Here is a 22,173-nt window from a genome sequence, read left to right on the forward strand (position 1 = left end):
ATCCTGTAGCTGGAGGAGCCTAGAATCTATAAGAAGAAGCTCCCAGATCTGGTCTGGTCAGTTCAATAATCCCAAAATTCAGACACCTGTGAGTTTTGAAGGATAACTATATTTCAACTGGCAAACTTTTTAAAAGAGTGCCACTCAGGTTGGTTAACATTTAAATGGAAGCAGAACTGAACTTCTTCTCCCTATCATTCCAGCCCCCATATTTTGTCACTCTTCATTTCCCACATTGTGGCCCAGTCCTGCTCACTAGACTGTTTGGGGGGATCCTCACCCCCTTTTAGTCCTCCTTTCTAATGATGTTTTGGGCCTCCCCACAAACCATGCCTGCTGACACCTCCTTCTCATGGACGTTAGGTGCCATTTTGGCTTCACTAGCAAGAACAGTCATGCTTAGAAATGAAAAACAGAGGGGAAAGGTTTTTGGATCTGCTTTTATTGCAAGGCACAAGCTCATGTGAGCCTTGAAACTGTTGCTTTTTTCAATCTGGATGCTTTGGAGAAGAAGTCCCTAGCTGGGGATCAAGCGGGATCCAGCGGGTCTCAAAGAGAGGAAGCATCTTCCACTTTTCAAAGGCATCTATCACTCCTCCCGTCTAAAACATAGAAACCAGCAACAAAAAGACAAGAGTTAACTCAGTTTCATAGCAAAGTGACCATGTTTGAGACACAAAAATACAAAGCAAGGCATGTTGGACAACAAGAAACATTTCATGATAATAAACCATTGGGTAGGGATAGGACTGTTTCAGTTTTTCATTTCCAGAAACTATGAATTACATAGATTCACCTTTCGATGAGAATTAAATGCAGTCTCTCAGACACCCCTACCCCTGGGGGCCTTTTTTTTTTTTTTTAGTTATAATTAAATATGTCACAGAATAGTGAGCAAGCTTTCAAGGTCTCCAATATTCTCCTGCAGACTGGATGTTATGCAGAGCAGGGATTTCTTGTCTTTGTGGCCCTGAGGAAGAGTTCTGGGTTAACAAAAAGCTTGCTCATAATTTTGTGACAATGTTTTGAGAAACACCGGAGAACTGGCACCCTGGGGTTCATTCAGTCCAGTTGCTAATTTCTCTGCAATGACCCAAGACAAAAGTCTACTGCCTCAGGTTCTTTCTTTAAAAGTTAAAATAATAATGAAGCTGCTTGGAATTGAAAGTGGGAGATTTGCATGGAATGTATGGCATGTGAAACTGAGGTAATCTTAAATGGTGGAGGGCAGGACACCACACAGAGTAAGAGCCCAGCATCTGTTAAAGCTGCAGAATAGACATCCCTTAGGCACTGAGATAAATAATGGATGAAGCTGCACAACAAATTAAATGTGCCCATCCGGTGTGGTTTAGGGATTTGGCAAAGGAGATCTGGCATAAGCTCACAGGTCATAGAGCCCAAAGACAGCTAGACCAGCCATGAGGCAGGTGAGGACCCTGATTCTGGTCGCAGAAGTCCCTCAGACAACAAACCCATTGGTGCCCCTCCTGCCCCGCTGGTTCTGCCTGTGGGGAAAGAACTCGGCACCATCTTGCTTAAAATGGGCAAGAATGGTAGTGCCGCTTCTGTGCCTGCAACCAACAGGGTATGGTGTGTGTCAGCGGCAGATCAGGCCATGGCAGGAGGAGCAGGTAGATGGGCTTAGGAGCCGTGCCGGCAGAATGGCCAAGCAGCAATTAGCATATTGCATCAAGCGGCAAAATGAGATGTTCCACCCTTGGCTGATTCTGGCATAGGTATTTTTATTTTTATTTTTGCAATGGAGCAATTGAGCTTGCAGGCAAAGGATGATCAGTTTACGGGACGCTGCAATGGGTACTTAAAATGATCAATCCAGAGGGTAATGGGAGAGGGGCAGGAGGTGTAATTCTCTTTTGGTAAGCTGAAATTACCTTTTGCAACAGAAATAATTATAAAGACACCTTCCAATCTTTTTAGAATTATTGGGACAAGGTGTAGGGTAGCAAATACCATTGGCCCTATGGCATTGCCTAGTATTCTTGGGTTCCTGGTACTGTGCAGATCCTGTGCAAAGAGAGAAACAAACATAAGTGGGGAGAAGGAAGTTAATTCACAACTGGATGAAAGAGATAAACAACTCCAAAGCCCTTTGAACAGGAGTGGCTCTGTGAGGCTCTGGGTGCTGTGGCATCCCAACTCCTACCCCCCACCCCCACCCCCACCCCTGCCAGTGGCCACTGGTGTTTACCACCCTTGCTACATTCACAAGAAGAAATGGTAAATGTGCTTATCCAGATATTTGCTCATGAGTGGAGGGTGTCAGTCTACGAAACACGACAGCAAGAAGTGAGGCACATATGGTGTCAGGGAACTGCCATCAGGGCCAGAGGGTGAGAGCGGGCTCCGGAGGGGTCCCAGAGAATGTCCCGGGATGGGGAGAGGCAGCCCATCTTCTGGGGAAGAGAATCAGCGTAGCACCAGTGGAGAAGGGGGGCAGATGGAGGAATCGGCGAGGCGGACCCATGACTCCTTGCCAGGGACCAGCGGGGAGAGTAAGGGTCCTCCGCTGCCTACACCCTCCTTGCGCAGAAGGCTTCCGCGCAGGGAGAGTAGGAGGAGACTAGGCGTCAAAGAGCTTCTTTGCTGGAAGAAGTTCAAGAAACACCCACTGACAGATTCTGCCAGCGATTGAGACAGCCACGGGTGAGTGGCTGTCCGGACAGAAAAGGTTCACTCAGGCAACCCAGCCAGGTGTTGCACCGGTTTACGCACGAGCAACCCCTAGAAGCATTACAGCAATCCGTCAGTCCCTGACGTTGCTTGTGCACAGCCCCAGAGAGGCAGCACGATGAGCCAAACAGCGCCGGCCGGAGGGACAGAGCAAGAAGCCAGGGTGTGAGGTCTGGTCAAGAGGAACTGAGACCTGGAGGCGCATGTCGCTACCCTGTCCGTGCGGCTGGAGGAGAGACGGGCTCAGGATGCACAGGTCAGAGCCACCCCGATAGGGAGGAAGGTCCCGGGGCTGGTAAATAAGTTTGGTTTAAAGCCCCAGGACTACAATGCCTTCTGAAAGGAAATTCAATACGCTTTGGATTTGCAGAAAAATGACTTTGCGGATGACGGGGAGAGGGTGGCTTACATTGTTGGACATCTGCAGGATGGGGCCCGCGAATGGTGATGCAGAATTATGCATTGAAAGATCTTAAGAAATTCTACCAGGCGATGGACGCGATGTTCTCCAGCGAGGTGGAGCAATGCGTGACACGGAGGGAGCTGATGGGGTGCAAGCAGGGGGGCCTGTCCGTCAGAGACTACTGGTCGCGTTTTGCGATGTTAGTCCACAAGCTCGGGTGGGATCTGGACTCTGAACCAATACAAATGTTGTTTGAGGTGGGTTTGGACCCTGGAATGAAAGACGAGCTGTCCCGAGTGCCCTGCTCGCGGTCGATGGAAGAACTCACAAAGGCTGTGCTGGCGATCGGAGTACGCCAGGAAGTGCAGTCTCAGGAGAAGCGAGAGATAAGGGGAGAACGTTTCCATGGCAACCGCTTTTTCTGTGCGCAGTTCCAAACGCCGGTGAAGGCCGGAAGAGGGAGGGGAAGGAGGGGAAAACTACAAAGAAGTGTTTCCTCTGTCAGCAACCGGAACATTTTGCAAGGGTCTGCCCTCAACGGAAAGCCTGGCAAGGCATGATGGGGACTACGACGAGAAGGGGGAGGAGGGGCCGGTGCAGGGAAACGACAACGCCTGGCTGCCAACCAGTGGGGGCAGCAGCCAGGCCAGCAACCAATAGAAGTGCCCCAGCCTGACCCACCCAGGGCAACTATAGCCATAGAGGTGGTGCTAGAACTCCCAAATGGGCACCCCGTCAAAGTGGAGGGGCTGCTAGATTCTGGCAGCTCGTGTAATTTCTTTAGCAGAGACTTCACTCTGGAGCATCAGCTCCACCTGTTGCCACTAGATTTTCCCTTGCAGGTGAATACCATCGATGGCAGGGAACTCCTGGGAGGGGAAGTGACACACCAGACACCGCCAATGCGAATGAGTGTCTCCAGGCACATGGAAACCATAGCCTTTCATGTGGCCGCGCTGGCAGGACCCCCAATAATACTGGGAATGAGCTGGCTGGCAATACATGACCCAGTAGTGTCATGGCATCAGCGGTTGGTCACCTTTGGGTCAGCTTGCTGCTTAGAACACTGTCTGGGAGGGAAGGAACCAAGGATGACTGTGGCCAAGGTGGCTGGGGCGGCCCTGGAGCAAAAAAGGGAGGTGCCACCGCAATATGCGGATTTGAAGGAGGTCTTCAGCGAGAGGGAGGCAGACAGACTGCCCCCCCCAGACCATTTGACTGCCAAATTAACCTGCTTCCAGGGGCTCAGTTACCGGTGGGTAAGCTGTATGCCATGTCCGACCGGGAGATGCAGGAGTTGCGGCAGTTTATTGACAAGAACCTGAAGAGGGGTTTCATAAGGGAATCCAAGACGGTGGGGGGCAGTCCCATGTACTTTGTGGACAAAAAAGAGACTAATCAGCCCAGATTAGTTGTGGATTACAGGGCCGTAAACCTGGTGTCAGAACCCGTAGCTTTCCCAATGCCCAGGATCGACGATATTTTGACACATGTGAGGCGGGGAAAGATTTTTACCAAGCTGGACCTCAGGGGAGCATATAATCTGATTAGGATAAGGGAGGGGGACGAATGGAAAACGACCATGTTCACCCCCCTGGGGGCTTTTGAGTACTTAGTCATGCCATTTGGATTACAATCGGGGTCTGCCTGCTTTCAAGCCTTCATGCACCATGTGTTGGGGCCCCTGCTGTACAAGAATTGCATAGTCTTTTGGGATGACGTCTTGATCTATTCGGACAATGAAACGCAACACATCAGAGACGTCAGGGAGGTGCTACAGAGATTGAAGAAGCATCAGTTGTGGGTCAAGCTGGAAAAATGCCAATTCCACGCCAGGGAGGTCGAGTTCCTGGGGTACAGGTTGTCCGACAAAGGACTAGCCATGGATCCGGGCAAGGTGAAGGCAGTGCTGGAATGGAAAGCCCCCCAAAACACAAAGGATGTGCAGAGGTTCCTAGGCTTCAGCAACTTCTACAGGAAGTTCATAAAGAACTTTGCTCACTTGACAGCGCTCATAACGGATTGTCTTAGTAGCAAAAAGAAGTTCGCATGGACAGAGGATGCGCAGCAATCCTTTGAAAAGCTGAAGAAGGCGTTCGCCTCGTAGGAGCAGCTCCTGCATGTGGATCCAGAGAAGCCCATGAGACTGGAGACGGACGCGTCCGACTGCGCAGTTGGGGCAGTACTTTTGCAGCCCGGGGCCAAGCAGAACTGGAGGCTGTGTGCCTTTTTCTCTAGGAAGCTGAGCAAGTCGGAGCAAAACTACACGGTGTATGACCGAGGATTGCTTGCGATCTATGCGGCATTTCGGCAATGGAGACATCTGTTGATAGGGGTGCGGCACAAAATCCAGGTCCGAACGGACCACAAGAACTTGGAATACTGGCGGACCGCACGAGTGCTCAACCAGAGACAGATCTGATGGTCCCAGGAGTTCTCCAAGTTCTTCTTCGAGATTTGATACGTCCCGGGAGAGGAAAACGTAAGGGCAGGTGCTCTCTCCAGGAAACCGGAGTACATGGAAGGGGAGGGGCCACCAGAGACCAGACACATGTTCCCCGAGGACCGGTGTGTGTGTGGAGGAACGTGGGTTGGGAAATGAGAACTGGCAGGGCTCACCAGAGATTATGAGTTTGCTCAGGCCAAGATTAGGGAACTCAGGGACGGAAAGGAAGACAATGGAGGGTTTGAGGAAAAGGAAGGGCTACTGTACTATAAGGGAGCGCTGTATGTACCAGGGGAGACTTTGAGGGGGAAGGTACTTAGGCAACTCCACGACAACCCAACAGCTGGGCACTTTGGACAGCACAAGACCATGCTACTTGTCACCAGGCAGTTCTGGTGGCCAAAGGTGAGGGAAGACGTATGAGAATATGTATTAGGGTGCGACCGATGCCAGAGGGCTAAGGGGGAAAGGGCGGCCCCCACAGGGTTACTGGAACCCCTACCTACACCGGGAAAGCCCTGGGAGGTGGTGTCCATTGATTTTATGACAGATCTGCTCAAGTCTAGGGGGAAGACAGCGGTCATGGTAGTAGTCGATCTACTGACGAAAATGTGCCATTTCGTAGCTTGCTCACATGCAGCAACGGCAGAGGAGACAGCCAGGCTGTTTGTGGATCACATTTTTAGACTACATGGAGCTCCCTTGAGGGTTATCTTGGATCGCGGGAAACAATTTACCTCCCGGTTCTGGAGGAAGCTCATGAGCTTGCTACAGGTCGAGGTGAGCTTCTTAACGGCGAGGCACCCAGAGACCAACTGACAAGCAGAAAGAGCAAACGGTATACTCCAGCAATACCTACGCTGCTATGTCAGCAAGAGACAGAACGACTGGGTAGAGAAATTAGCTCTGGCTGAATTTGCGTACAATAATGCTGAACACATGTCCACAGGAATGAGCCCTTTCATGGCCAATTATGGGTGTCACCCCAGGGCCTTCCCGGGGCGGGGGGAGGAAGGATGGAGTGTACCCACAGCTGAGCAATTTGTGGAGGAAATGGAGGCCTTGCACCAGCAACTCAGGTTGAACTTGGAGCGGGCCAAGGAAGTTTACAAGAGGCAGGTGGACAGGCACCATCGGGAGGGGGAGGCCATACGGGTGGGAGACCGGGTGTGGTTGTCATCCCAAGGGTTACCCCTAAAGGGAGGGTGCAAGAAGTTGCAGCCAAGGCGGCTGGGACCTTTTGAGGTAATACAGCAGGTAAACCCAGTGGCATTTAAACTCAAGTTGCCTGACAGCATGAAGATACATCCGGTGTTCCATAGGTCCCTACTTTCAACTTACAGGGAATTCCCGGGACAGGAGGGAGGGGTTACCACCCACCCGCGGGTAGAGGAGAGGGAACACTGTAACCAGGCCATGAAAATACTCAATTCAAGGTGGCGAGGTCGCCAGGTAGAGTACTTGGTAGCCTGGGAGGGAGAACCTAGGTCGAAAAACACGTGGGTCCCCACTGAATCAATCAGTGATGGGTATATGGTGGAAGAATTCCACAGTTTGTTCCCAAATAAGCCAAAACCACTAGCTAGATTCTGGGAGGAAGAATTTGGACCCACAGACAATGAAGGGGACTTTGTGAGTTTTCCTGCCTCCAAAGAGGAGGGAGGGGAGGTGTCCGAGGGAGAGGAATCAGACTGGGAGGTTCAAACAGCGGGAAGAGATCCGAGCGGATAGGAGGCTGGTTTTGAATCCTCAGGAGATGATGACAGCTCCTTCAGGGGGTTCCCCGCATCGTCGGCTGAGGAGAGAGAGGAGGTGGTATCGGAAAATCGTGCCGGGGGTGGGGTGGGGGTCCTGGGGAGGAGGTGGATGTCATCAGGGCCGGAGGTGGGGGTCCTGGGGAGGAGGTGGAACTGCCATCAGGGCCGGAGGGAGAGAGCGGGCTCCGGAGGGGTCCCAGAGAGCGTCCCGGGATGGGGAGAGGCAGCCCATATTCTGGGGAAGAGAATCAGCATAGCACCAGTGGAGAAGGGGGGCAGATGGGGGAATCGGCGAGGCGGACCCATGACTCCTTGCCAGGGACCAGCGGGGAGAGTAAGGGTCCTCCGCTGCCCACACCCTCCCTGCGCAGAAGGCTTCCGCGCAGGGAGAGTAAGAGGAGACTAGGCATCAAAGAGCTTCTTTGCTGGAAGAAGTTCAAGAAACGCCCACTGACGGATTCTGCCAGCGATTGAGACAGCCACGGGTGAGTGGCGTCCGGACAGAAAAGGTTCACTCAGGCAACCCAGCCAGGTGTTGCACCGGTCTATGCACGAGCAACCCCTAGAACGATTACACATGGCTTATAAGTTATAGAGAAACTAAAGCCTGTAACTGAAGCCATCAGAGCCCCTACGACTACCCAGAATAAAAGGCTCTATATTATATCAAGAAAATATTCCCACTAATTAGATACTATATACCCCAAATTTATTGGCAGACCTGTGGAAGAGACAAATCAAAATTTTATTTTGTAAAAAATATTCCATAAATCTGCATAGAATTCCATAAAATCTAACCAAACGGAGCAAAGAAGAGGCTACATTTGTTTTTCCTTACCAGTTTTACATGCGATGCCATTTTCCATATATTAAAAAAAAAAGGTAAAGGACTGTTTTGACAGTTAAGTCCAGTTGCAGACAACTCTGGGGTTGTGCGGTCATCCCGCTTTACAGGCTGAGGGAGCCGGCATTTGACCAGAGACAGCTTCCGGGTCATGTGGCCAGCATGACTAAGCTGTTTACCTTCCCGCCAAAGCGGTACCTATTTATCAACTTGACTTTGATGTGCTTTCGAATTGCTAGGTTGGCAGGAGCTGCGACCGAGCAATGGGAGCTCACCCCGTTGTGGGGATTCAAACCGCCAACCTTCTGATCGCCAAGCCCAAGAGGCTCAGTGGTTTAAACCACAGGGCAACCCACGTCCCTTTTCCCTTATATTAGTGTGCCATAATGAAGACAACATGTGAACATGAAAGCACAGCTATCCTCTGAAAGTCAGCTCTCCCTCCAAGTAATGTGTTTTAAAAAATGTACCTGAAAAAGTGTAATTTCATGACAATAGCATGAAAATATAGGTTATAACAGGGGAAATTACATAGCAGTTATGGGCATAATGGGGGAAATTCAGCAACACAGTGCATATTTCCCCTGGTAGACACACTTTGGTAGGCAATTTTGTCAGATATATACATTTTTATGCAAGGAATTCCCACTAAAGAGATTACCACTAAAGAAACATCTCTAGCAAGTAAAGGGAGCTTCCTTTGCAAGGCCACAGAACAGCGACTGTACTCCTCTCCCTCTTCCGCCCCATAATAGGCTGGCAGGTGTCCCTCTGTCTTCTTCCTCTCCATCCTTTACCTGGGGAAGCCAGGAACAGCAAAGAGAGAACAGCCAAGCCCAGGTGAAGGATCCTCATGGCTCAGGATGAATTGTGGTGGCAAAACCTAATGCCGGCTTTTAAGCTAAATGGAGCCCCCAAGCTTGCCAAGAGAGGGCAGGTAGGGAGAAGAAGATTTCATAATTGTAATTTCTTTGGGACATTGTGACTTAGGCTGACGTGGATGAGAACGTTGCCAAAATCACGTGCCTCTGGAAAAGCACTCCTGCATTCTGTCAGTCATAGCAGTTTCCACAGAAGTAAAATGACAAACATTCACATGTGCTGTATTCATGTTTCAGAGGGAGATAGCTTGAATCAAACAAAACATTTATGAGGCGCATGCAATGCCCCACATAGGCAGTGCTAGGGGGATGTATCCCTCAGGTAAATGACTCACTCCTCACCTGTCCCCACCACATTGCTGGACCCTTGCAATTACCTGAAGGAAGGGGACTTTTCACATGCTCGCCTCCCACAATGATTATTCTTAGTAGTAGCCCGTGCTTTGCCCCCCTAAAAAATGTTTAGGGTTACTCTCATTTTCCTACAAATATTGAAATACTGCTTCTCAATCTGGCCAAACCTCGATTCACAAAATGTTTAGGGGTATGCGGACCCCTGCATCCCCCCCCCCCAGGAAATAGCACTGGTAGTAGTAATAGCTTCAACAGTTCTTCCAAAAAGAAAAAGAAAAAGAAAGATTCAAGTCCACCGATTGAAGAGGTAGAGAGGGGACATGCAGGGCAAGGAGATTTCAAAGGTGAAATGTGTTGGTTTCTGCTTTCTTCACTGTGCAGCGAAGTGCTTGTCACGAGACAGGTGTTTACATTCCACAGTCTGTGCTGTTGGGTTTTCCCACGGGAAAGGAGACTGGATGTGACGTACACTGGTTTCCTGTTTTTCACAGTTCTCTCTGTGCTTCAGAGGAGAGAGGATCTTTCTCTGCTCTCAGAGAAGCAAGATGCTTTTCTGTAATCTACCAGCTTTGAAGTGTAAATAAGAAATGTAGAGCATGTGGCACGTACTCCTCATCCTTCCGCTGTGCTCCGGACTCTGCAAAATCAACATTTCTGGTTATGGGCCCAGAACAACGCAGTCAAAGTGACGGATGGACTTCGGAGTGCCGGCAAAGAATGCAAAGGAATGCAGAGGGACGGATCGGACGATATCTCTGCGCGTCAAGTTGATTGATGAGAGGTATGTTGCTCATGCTCCGGACAGCCTGCCAGCTCCTAATTAATGGCTTTATGGCTGGACTTTGAACTTTTGGAGCCGTTTGCCGGGCACAGGCAAAGGCTCAAAGGCACAAGCTTATAGGCTTGGGGGAAACCGAAAGTACCTTTTAAAAGTGCTTTTGGAATAAAGCAGCTGCAGAAAATAGTGACGCAGCTTGATTTAAAGCAGCAGAGATGATGCAGAAGGCTAATGCCAGAGTCATGATGGCTAGCTGCAGAAGGCTGGCTGATGCTTGTGGCACTCAGATTGCTGTTCATGATACTGCTCAGCTCACAGTAGCCTATGATACTGCCATGATTCAGAATGAAGCAGACCGCCAGGGTGATAGCTGCATGGGTAAGGGGGAGTCTTCACAGACGTCATCCCAGAGTGCAGTGGAACCACCAGATGGCGCCAAAGATTTGAAGGCAGTGAAATGCTACTCGTGTGGACGTCTAGGCCATATGAAGAGGGAATGCAAATATCCCAGAGCCAAGACAGAGCAGCGCAGCGAAAGCTCATCGCGTGGAAAAGGCCGAGGCAAAGGCAAAGGTCCGGTGTCCAGGAAAACACAGCACAAGGCAATGGTCTCACGCTTCACTCCAGAGGTTGCAAAGGTCCAGAAAACGTCTAGATCTTTCTTCGTGGTTGATTCAGCAGCGACCCACCACATGTGCAATGATAAGCGACTGTTCGTGTCTTTTACACCGCAGGAAGGTGCGATTCACCAGGCGGATGACCACACAATCCCCAGTAAAGGCTACGGAACTGTTGTTCTTCACAGTTTGGACTTATCGATAAAAGATGTGCTTTACGTACCTGTCAGGGGTTCAGAAGGAGAGACACAGGGGGAGCAAATGGAGAGTGAGGAGGAGGAGTCCGAGGGGGGCGCAGGCAGTGACAGTGGAAAGAGTTATTCCACAAGCGAATCAGAGGACTCACAGAAGGGAGCGCCGATGGCCAGAGCGAGGGGGGTTCCAGGGGGGAAGCCCCAGGAGGAAGGGGCCAGCGGGGAGTCCCTGAGCAGCAGTTGGAAATCAGGACCAGCTTCCCCACCAGAGCGCAGTGAGAAGGGGGAGTCCCAGGAATTGGGACCAGTGCTCTCACCACCAGCGGGAGGAGAGGAGTCAGGTTTGGTCACGCCCACATCAGGAAGCAGGGAAACGGTCAGGAGGAAGGTTACCGGCTGGGCGCGCGCGCCAAGTTCAAATGTACAGGCGAGCGGCACAGCAGCGAGCCCGGGTAGGGAGCCAGGTCCTAAAGCCCGCCGGAAGGAAGGGGAAGACCAAGGGGGGTCAGCGTCAGAGGAGTCCAGGAAGGAGGAAACCCCAGAGGGCAGAAGGACCCAGCGAAGGAAAGAACAGCGTAGGAGGTGGAGCCGGGCTAGGATCTTAAACTGGTGTGGGAGGAGCAGTGAGTCAGAGGGGACTTAGCCGGTCTAGCGTCGAGACGTGGGTCTGCGCGCCCAGAGCTTTGAAATGGAAACTAAACTTCAATAAAGACTTTGTATATTATATCCACCGGGCGTTGGTCCTCTGTGAGCTGGGACCTAGAGGCAGACCTGACAGTACCAGATGCCAAGCATAATCTACTCAGCGTTGGACAGCTGAATGAACGGAAAATTGACGTTTCCTTTAAGAACAAAAAGTGCATCATCACAAAGAAAAATGATTATGTATTGCATGCTGAATATGTTGATCGTTTGTATGTTTTGTATTTTGATGATGATGTGTAGGATGAAACTTGTTGCATTGCAGGTTCTAACAAAAGTTTGCATGCAGAATGTATTCATGATTTTCACCGGAAATTTGGTCATTTGCATTTTGAGGCAGTATCTAAAATGCCTGCCTTGGTTGAAGGTATGACTATTAAACCCTGCAGGTACCACATGAAGTGCAAGGCATGCACAGCAAACAAGGTGAAAATGGCTGCAAAAGGTAAGGTGTCTAGTAGGCAAGCTATAGAACCATACCAAATTGTTCATGCTGATTTGGTTGGACCACTAGCGCCCTCTTTGGGTGGAAACAGGTACTTCATGGTTCTCATTGATGCATTTTCCAGGTATATTTATGTGTACAATCTTAAGCAGAAATCAGAGGCTTTTCCAAGGTTCAAGGAATCCTGTGCTTGGTTGGAAAATGTGCATGGTAAGAAGGTAAAGATTCTTTTCAGTGATCGCGGGGGGGGGGGAATTCACTTCTCAGCAGTTTGAAGCTTTTCTGACTGAGAAAGGAATTCAACACGATTTGTCTAGTCCTCGCTCGCCATGGCAGAATGGACTTTGCGAGAGGGCAAGTCAGACATTGCTTCAAGGGTTAAAAACCTTGCTGCATGATGCAAATCTTCCAGAGAGTTATTGGGCCGAAGCTCTCTCGTGTTTCACTTACAGTTATAATCGCAGGTTATCTTCAGCGATTGGTTGTACCCCATATGAGAAGATGTTTGGCAAAAAGCCATACATCAAACACATGAAAATTTTTGGTTCTGACATGTGGGTTCACACACCACAAAGCTCCAAGTTAGACAAGCGTGGATTGCATGGTATCTTTCTAGGTTATCAGAAAGGTTCTTACAGAATAATGATGACTGACTCTAAGACAATTAAGCTCACAAGAAGTGTTGAGTACAATGCCAAGTGGGGGGAGAATGTGGGAATTTTCCAATGTTATCCTGATGACAGTGATGAGACTGAGGATAGTCAAAAGCAGCCGTAACAACCCACACCCACTGATGAAGGTTCTGATTCTGAGTCTGAAACTGAATCAGGTGATTCAGAGGATTTCAAGAGTGTGAAAGCCTCTATGCGACCCTCTGAAAGCTCTGATCAAGAATTGGAGGAACCATTGTTCACAATAGGTCATTTTTCTCCTAAGAAGGAAGAGGAGAGTGTTGAAGACCTACGGCTAATTCGCAGGTCACAAAGAGCCACAAAAGGCAGACCTCCAAAGAGATTTGCTGATGAGTTTGCTAAAATAGCAGTAACAGCTGTTAAAAGCTCCAAGAAGGTATTTGAACCTTCAAGTTTCCAAGAAATCCAGGATTTGGATTCAAAGGATGCTGAGCCATGGTTAAATGCCATGAAGGCTGAGCTTGATTCCTTAGAAAGGAACAAAACATGGGAGCTAATTCCAGTAGTTCCAGGAATGAAACTGCTTGGAAGCAAATGGGTCTTCAAAGCGAAGACTGATCAAAATGGCAAGATAGTCAGACACAAAGCCAGATTGGTAGCCAGAGGTTTTGCACAGGTACCAGGTGAAGACTATCACGAGGCCTACTCACCCACAGTGAGGTATGAGAGCATCAGGCTTATGCTCAAGCTAGCTGCAGAGGAGAATCTACACATTAGTCACCACGATGTGAATACAGCTTTTCTGTACGGATCTCTAGGTGAATCACTTTATATGCTTCCACCTGGTGGCATACAGGTAAAACAGGGATTTGTTTGTGCTCTGAAGAAGTCCCTTTATGGTCTCAAACAAAGTGCATGGTGTTGGCACACAAAACTCACTGAAGTATTGTTTTCTCTGGGTTTTCAGCAAGGGAAAGCTGATCCATGTGTATTTGTCAAAGAGGAGGGGCAAAAGAAACTGTATTGTTTGTTTTATGTTGATGATATTTTATTCTTTTGGAAAGATGTCACAATGTACAATAACGCCCTAGCTCAACTGAAAGAGCACTTTGACATGAAAGATCTTGGTGAGGTAAACAACTACCTATCTCTGGAAATAGAGAGAGATCAAGATGGTAACATTCTAGTACACCAGTCACGGAAAATTGCTGATGTGTTAGGCAAACTAAACCTGATGGATGCTAACCCTGTAGACACACCGATGACAACAGGTTATCAGGTAGATGACGCTGAAGAAGCATTTTCTGACACTACACTGTACAGAAGTGTTCTAGGCAAGCTAAACTTCATTGCCAGATGTTCAAGACCAGACATTGCTGTTAGCTGTAATTTGCTAAGCAGACAAGTAAACAATCCTACTGTTAAGGATTGGAAAGCTCTGAAACGCGTAGCGCGGTATTTGAAAGGCACTATGCATTACAGACTAAGATTTAACAATCAGAAGTCTGGTGGTCTTGAGATATTTGCAGATGCAAGTTTTGGAAGTGACACTACAGACAGGAAAAGTACGTCTGGAGTTTGTTATATGTACAGTCAGGGTCTATTTGATTGGTCATGCAAGAAGCAAACAACAGTTAGCTTAAGTACTTGTGAAGCTGAACTGAATGCACTGTCTTATTCACTTAAAGATTGTGAATGGTTGTTACAATTGTGCAAAGACATGAAAATTCCTGTCAAATGTCCAATCCAGGTTTACCAGGACAACAAAGCATGTTTGGCTTTGCTGAATTCTGAAGGTTGTAAGCAAAGCACGAAGCACTTGCAATTGAAGATGCAACATGCTAGGGAACGTATTCAGAAGGGACTCGTAACGGTGTCCTATATGCCAGGTAATGAAATTCCTGCTGATGTATTGTCCAAGATTGTATCAAGGGATCAACACTGTACCTATGTGCAGAAGTTGGGTTTGTACTGATATTGTACAAACACGCTGCCCAGTGATGTTCACAGAAAGGGGGAGGATGTTGGTTTCTGCTTCCTTCACTGTGCAGCGAAGTGCTTGTCACGAGACAGGTGTTTACATTCCACAGTCTGTGCTGTTGGGTTTTCCCACAGGAAAGGAGACTGGATGTGACGTACACTGGTTTCCTGTTTTTCACAGTTCTCTCCGTGCTTCAGAGGAGAGAGGATCTTTCTCTGCTCTCAGAGAAGCAAGATGCTTTTCTGTAATCTACCAGCTTTGAAGTGTAAATAAAATAATCTAAAGCATGTGGCACGTACTCCTCATCCTTCCGCTGTGCTCCGGACTCTGCAAAATCAACAAAATGATGGACTCTTTGCTTACTTGAAGGAAGGGCAATATTCACATGCTCTCTTGTCCTTTTTCTCACTTTTGCAATCATTACACCATAGAGGATGACTAAGCCATTTACTTACTTACTTACTTACTTACTTACTTACTTACTTACTTAATATACCGCTTTATAACTGTGGGTCTCAGGGCAGTTCACAGAATAAAATTAAGATAAAAGGTAATGGTACCCCTGCCCATACGGGCCAGTCGTGTCCGACTCTAGGGTTGTGCGCTCATCTCACTTAAGAGGTCAGGAGCCAGCACCATCCAAAGACACTTCCAGGTCACATGGCCAGGGTGGCGAAGCTGCTCTGGCAAGCCAGCACCAGCGCAGCACACGGAAACGCCATTTACCTTCCCACTATAAAGTGGTACCTATTTATCTACTTGCACTTAGGGGTGCTTTCGAACCGCTAGGTGGGCAGGAGCTGGGACCGAAAGACGGGAACTCACCCCGCCGCAGGGATTCGAACCGCCGACAATACGATCGGCAAGTCCTAGGCACTGAGGTTTTACCCACAGCGCCATCCGCGTCCCTAAAATTAAGATATAATACCACAAAATACCTAATAAAAATAAAAAGCAACTCAATACCCCCACCAAAAAACCACATAGTCAAATATAAAATGCAAATAATTAACAGGAGAGTAAAATATTATTTCAAGCTGGCTGACACGTTGTCATTAGAAAACAGCCCAGACCCTCCATCTCCCAGAACCCAGAGGGACTTAAAAGTAGGAAAGCAAAGACTTCGAAGACAGAGGACACTTAGCGGCACCCATAGAGGAGATGTTGTTGATGATGACAAACGAGGAAGTGGGAGAGACAAGAGGTAGAGATTCACTGGGGACAACATCATTATCCAAGAGGCTGGGTTCTATACCCTCCCTCTGTAAAGTCTGAAATAAAAAAGGATTCCTTGTCTCTATGGATTCCTGGGGAACCAGCAAGGAGCTGCTGACAGCATCCTGACAGACTGTCCCGAGTCAACATTAATTGCCGGTTAAGTTATATATCATGACATCCAAGATCTGCGCTATCCAGCAGGCCCCCATCCCAAAGAACAAGACGGAGTTGCAGGCGTTCCTGGGACTGCTGAACTTTTATAACATCTTGCTGCCCCACAAAGCCACGGTGGCTGAGCCTCTTCACCGACTCCTCAGCACAAAGACACCTTGGTCCTGGGGTCATCGAGAGATGGCGGCCTTCAACGCAGTCAAGGCCCTCCTTTCATCGGACAGTGTGCTGGTACAGTACAGTGAAGCCAGGCCGCTGGTCCTTGCCCTCGCCGCCTCACCTTTTGACATCGGCACTGTCCTTAGTCACCGTTTTCCAGACGGAAGAGAAGCCCTGCTCGCCTACTTTTCCAGGACGCTTATCTCTGACTGAATGGAATTACAGCCAGCTCGACAAGGAGGCACTGGCACTTGTGGCTGGAGTGAAGAGGTTCCATGAATACCTCTACGGAAGGACTTTTGACCTCATCACTGACCACAAGCCACTCCTGGGCCTCCTCGCCGGTGATCGTCCACCTCCACCAGTCCTCTTGCTGCGCATGCTGCGATGGATTGTTTTCCTGGCTGCCTGCCACTACTGGCTTGTCCATCGCCCGGGGAAATTGATGGGCCATGCCAACACCCTCAGCCGTTGCCCTCTTCCAGCCTTTGTGGAAGACATGGCTCCTGCTTCATCACTCCTCCTCATTGAGGATCTTCCAGCAGCGCCTGTATCAGCTGCCTCTGTGGCCTCCGCATCTGCCCAGGATCGCACCATCAGCCGTGTGCTCAACTGGGTGTGGAGGGGGTGGACACAAGGGCCTTTTGCATCAGAGTTCCTGCAGTTCGCAACCAGACAACATAAATTCTCAGCTCATCGTGGCTGTCTGCTGTGGGGAGACCACATCGTGATTCCCCAAAGACTCCGTCAACATGTCCTGGAGGCTCTGCACGTTGGCCACCCGGGAATCATCAAAATGAAGGCGTTGGCTCAGTGTTACGTCTGGTGGCCTAACATGGATGATGCCATCACTGCCTAGATTTCCGCCTGTCAAGCATGCCAAGAATCAAGGCCTGCGCCACCGGCAGCTAAGGAAACACCTGGGAGACGCCCAAGACACCCTGGTCGAGGGTGCACATCGATCTGGCCGGTCCCTTTCATGGCCGGTCCAGTGGTGGACGCCTATTCCAAATGGCTGGAGGTGGCCCTGATGCCCTCTACCACTGCCGAGGCCGTCATCCGGGTGCTGCGAGGCCTCTTTGCGATGCATGGGTGTCCTGATGGGTGTCTCCGACAACGGACCGCAGTTCACGTCAGGCACTTTTGAGCGGTATCTTTTGTGACTGGGCATCCGCCATGCCCTAACGGCACCATTTCATCCATCCAGCAACGGGCAAGCAGAGAGAATGGTGTGCTCGGCAAAAGAGGCACTGGTGTGCCTGGACCGGGGAGACTGGCACGAGCTGGTCACCGAATACTTGTTCGTACAACACATCACCCCTCATGCGGCCACAGGGCAGAGTCCTGCCGAAATGCTTATAGACCTCTGCCTCAGGTCCCCGCTCACCCGGCTGCACCCAGACTTTGCCGTGGCCAAACCCCCAGGCTGTGCCAACACGCCATGGTCATTTGTTCCAGGAAACCAGGTCTTTGCCTGGAACTTTGTGGGGAACATTCCTTTGGTGCCAGCCACAGTAGTGGGAGTCACTGGACCTCGCTCATACCAGGTGGCACTCGGAGACGGACACTTGTGTCTTATTTGAAAATAATGAAGCCAATCTCGCACTTTATCTTTTAATTTCTCAAAACTCTGCAGTTTCAATTTATCTCCTTCTTGTTCTAATATCTCCCAATATTTCGGCCATTTGGCCTCCATATTGAGTCTTTTCAGAGCCTTTGCCTCCATGGGTGCATTAAATAATGCTTTCCTGACAATATGGTGTTTGAAAGCTTTGTGCGCTTTAACCTTGTCGTACCACAAATATGCATGCCATCCAAAAGCATTGTTAAAACCTTCCAAATCCCAAATGTCAGTGTTCTCAAGAAGCAGCCAATCTTTCAACCAGCAGAAAGCCGCTGATTCATAGTAAAGTTTAAAGTCTGGCAGGGCAAACCCCTCTCTTTCCTTCACATCAGTTAATATTTTAAATTTTATTCTGTGCTTTTTGCCCTGCCAGACAAATTTAGAGATGTCTCTCTGCCACCTCTTGAAACAATCCATCTTGTCCACAATCTGCAAAGTTTGAAACAAAAATAACATTTTTGGCAATACATTCATCTTTATAGCTGCAATTCGACCCAACATGGAAAGCTTCAATTTTGACCAAATTTTTAAATCTTTTTTAACTTCTGACCAACATTTCTCATAGTTATCTTTAAATAAGTTCAAGTTTTTTGCAGTCATATTAATCCCTAGGTATTTCACTTTCTTAACCACAATTAAACCTGTCTCATTCTGAAACCCTTCTTTTTCCATTGATGTTAAATTTTTCTCTAAAACCTTAGTTTTAAGCTTGTTTAATTTAAATCCTGCCACATGACCAAATTCTTGAATCAATTCTAAAACCCTTTTCGTACTAGATTCTGGCTCCTGTAATGTCAAAACCAGGTCATCTGCGAAGGCCTTCAATTTATATTGTTTAGCTCCGACCTGAATTCCTTTAATCAACCGATCCCTTCTAATCATGTTCAACAGCACCTCCAGGACCGAAATAAATAATAATGGAGAGATAGGGCAGCCCTGACGTGTTCCTTTTTCTATCTTAAGTTCTTCTGTCACCACATTGTTAACTATCAATTTTGCTTTTTGTTCTGAATAGATTGCATCTATACCATTTTCAAACCCCTGTCCCACTCCCATTCCCTTAAGATTTTTCTTCATAAAGTTCCAAGAAATATTATCAAAGGCCTTCTCCGCATCAATAAAAATTAATACTGCTTTTGTATTAATATTCGTTTGCAGCAACTTCAAAATATCAATTATGTTCCTTGTATTGTCAGACAAATGTCTGCCTGGTAGAAAGCCTGCTTGATCCTTATGTATCACTTCAGTTAACACTCTTTTTAATCTATTGGCTAAAATATCTGCAAAGATTTTGTAATCCACATTTAAAAGGGAGATGGGACGGTAGTTCTTAAATTGTGTCTTTTCAGATTCTGTTTTCGGTATTAGTGTGATGAAAGCTTCTTTCCACAACTCCGGCGCCTTCTTCCCCTCCATAATTTCATTACAGACCTCCTTTAGTGGTTGAATTAAATAGTCTTTCAAAGTCCTATAATACTTGGAGGTTAGCCCATCCGGCCCTGGAGACTTGCCCAGTTGCATATTCTGAATGGCACCTTTAATCTCCTGTTCTGTAATTTTATAGTTCAACATTATCTTATTTTCTTGAGATATTTTTTGTAATCCATTAGTTCTTAAAAATTGGTCTATATCAGTCTCTTTCTGTGGCCCTTGAGTATAAAGTTGTTTAAAGTATCTCTGGAAGCACTTTCTAATCTCCGCCGGATTCTGAATATTTTTCCCTTCAATCTCAAGATTTGTAATCGTATTTAACTTCTCTCTTTTTTTCAACTGCCACGCTAATAATTTTCCACATTTATTAGCTGACTCAAAAGGCTTTTGTCTCATTTGTTTAATTTTCCACTCTACTTCCTGATTTATCAGTTTCATATATTGTACTTGATATAACTTAATTTCTCTCAGAATCTCTTGTGACTTTGGTTTCGATCTTAGTTTCTTCTCTCCTTTTATTTTCTCCAAAATTTTATCTTTTTTCTCATTTTGAGATCTCTTTTTTATTGCATTCTGTTGTATCAGGAACCCTCTCATGACCGCTTTGCTTGCGTCCCAGATTACTCTTTTTTCAACCATGGTTTTCAAATTTACTTCAAAATAGTCTCTCAAGGTCTTTTGGGCCTTCTTGACAATCTCTTGATCTCTTAATAAGGTGTCATTCATCTTCCATCTGAAGGAACCGATAGGTGTTAGTTTCATTTCCATCTTTACAGCATTATGGTCGGAGCAAGTTTTTGGGCAGATTTCCACCTTTTTTATCTTAGGTGCCAGTCCTCTAGTTATCCATATTTGGTCAATTCTAGTCCATGTCATTTTGGCTTCAGAAAAAACGTCCCTTCTCTACCTAGGGGATTTTTAGTTCTCCCAATGTCAATCAAATCCATATTGTCAGTAAGTTCAAAAAAAGTTTTCGGTAGTCTGCCCTCTTTTGTTACAATCTGTTTTTGTGCTTTATCCATGTTCGTAGATACCACTCCGTTCATATCTCCCATCATAATGATGTTATTATAGTCCATATAGTCCAACATTGTCTCATGCAACTTTTTGTAAAATTTTCCCTCATTTGGTGCGTAAATTCCTAAAATCAAAAATTTTTCTCCTTGGGTTTGAATTTCAATTGCCAAAATTCTTCCTTGCTCATCTTTAAAAAGAAATTTTGGTGATAGGCTTTCTTTTGCATAGATAACAACTCCTCTCTTCTTTACTTTATCCGATGAAATAAATTCTTGGCCTAGTCTTTTGTTAATTAAAACTTTCCTGTGGAGCCTAATCACATGTCTTTCCTGTAGACAAATTAAGTCCAATTGCTCCTTTTTTAATAAATGAAAAATTTTCCTCCTCTTCTCAGGGGAATTCAGACCATGAATGTTCCAACTTAATAGTTGCAGGGACATGTTGAAGTAGTTCTATTTTCCTCCTACTGCTCCCAGAAGTTCTTCCTCCTTTGACGGTGGTATCGCTTTCCCAGGCTCGTCAAGTCCCAAGGGTGTAAGTGCAGAACTTAATGGTCCAGATCTTAAGGCTCTTAGTTCTTCCTTGGTTCCTTTCTGAAGGTCTTCTCCGTAGTCGCTCAAAAAATTTTCCTTGTCTTCAGCAGATTTAATTTTAACTTTTTTCCCTTTAAAGGTAAAGGATAGCCCCTGGGGGAACTCCCATCTAAAGACGATTCTGTTGCTTCTCAATAATGTCACTAAATCTCCGTAGTTAGATCTGAGTTCAAGTAAGTGTTTCGGGATGTCCTTATAAATTTCAACTCTTGAATCTTTGATCTCTAAGGTCTTCTGAAAATGCGCACTCAGTATCTTATCTCTTTCTTCCTTCGTTCTGAGGGAGATCAGACAGTCTCTCGACTTGATCTTCCTCCCTCCCTTTCCAAGTCTGAATGCACTTACGATCTTAAAGTCTTTATCCTCTTCCAGAGACCCAAATTCTGCAAATTCCTGTGTCAAATACTCAATTAAGTCCTCCTTTTAAAGTTCTGGTACTGACCTAATTCTGAGGTTATTTTCCTTATTTTTTAATTCTATCATAGACAGAAGTGCTTGATGTTCACCAATCTGTTTACGCATAGGTTTGATTTCTTCTTGCACAGCCTCTACTTTCTGTTTGGCCTCCTCAGCCGTTTTACGATTTAATGTAGTGTCTTCCAATAATTTCCCAATGGATTGAGCATTTAAACTGACTTGCTGAGTCAAATTATTAATACTGACTGTATTTTGGTCAATTTTAGTTGATTGTTCAGTCACTTGCTTACTTGCGCCATCCAATTTTTCAAAAATTTTATTTAACACTGAGGTAAAGTCCCCTCCTGTGGCCATTCCTTCAAGCCTGGTTTGATCTAAATCTTCCTCTTGTGCCACAGGAACAGTGGGAACAGATGATCTGCGTAGCTGTGAAATTATACTAGGCTGCTGTGTTTTGGCTTTAGCTGATCTTGTCTTCCCACTCATCCCACTTCTGTCTATGAGCCAAGGTCAGTCCCACGGTCTGCTTTTCCCATGGAAAATCCCCAAGTCCAAAGATGGAAAAATCTCCCAGTAGTTGTACAGCTTAAATACTCCACTAGAGGGACACTATGTTTATCTTAAAAAGTCACAATTTGTAAAGTCTTTCCCAAAGTGTCTCTTAAAAGTTTACAACAGTAGCAGAAAACCTTCTAAGTCCTTTAACTTTTGCAGAGTTAGTCATAGAAAAGTTACAATGTCTCCAAAAAGTGCGAGTTGCAATATGACAGTTCAAGCAGCCTGACAGTTCTGATAGTTTGGCAGCCCGATCGCCG

The 22,173-nt window shown here is 47.1% G+C and overlaps 1 long non-coding RNA gene across 2 annotated transcripts; it reads right to left on the reverse strand.

Annotated features, from left to right (window-relative positions):
* Positions 1-426: 426 nt before the first annotated feature.
* Positions 427-15,152, reverse strand: LOC309338076. 2 transcript variants are annotated; one of them, XR_014154672.1, is made up of 3 exons: positions 15,092-15,152; positions 1,896-2,028; positions 427-602 (listed from the first exon to the last, which is right to left on the reverse strand). It is a non-coding gene; the product is annotated as an uncharacterized lncRNA (long non-coding RNA). The 2 variants fall into 2 exon arrangements; XR_014154673.1 differs by lacking the exon at positions 15,092-15,152 and adding an exon at positions 8,942-9,523.
* Positions 15,153-22,173: the final 7,021 nt, after the last annotated feature.

Source organism: Podarcis erhardii, assembly GCF_964252035.2.
Source record: "Podarcis erhardii genome assembly, chromosome: 3".
Lineage (NCBI taxonomy): Eukaryota > Metazoa > Chordata > Lepidosauria > Squamata > Lacertidae > Podarcis > Podarcis erhardii.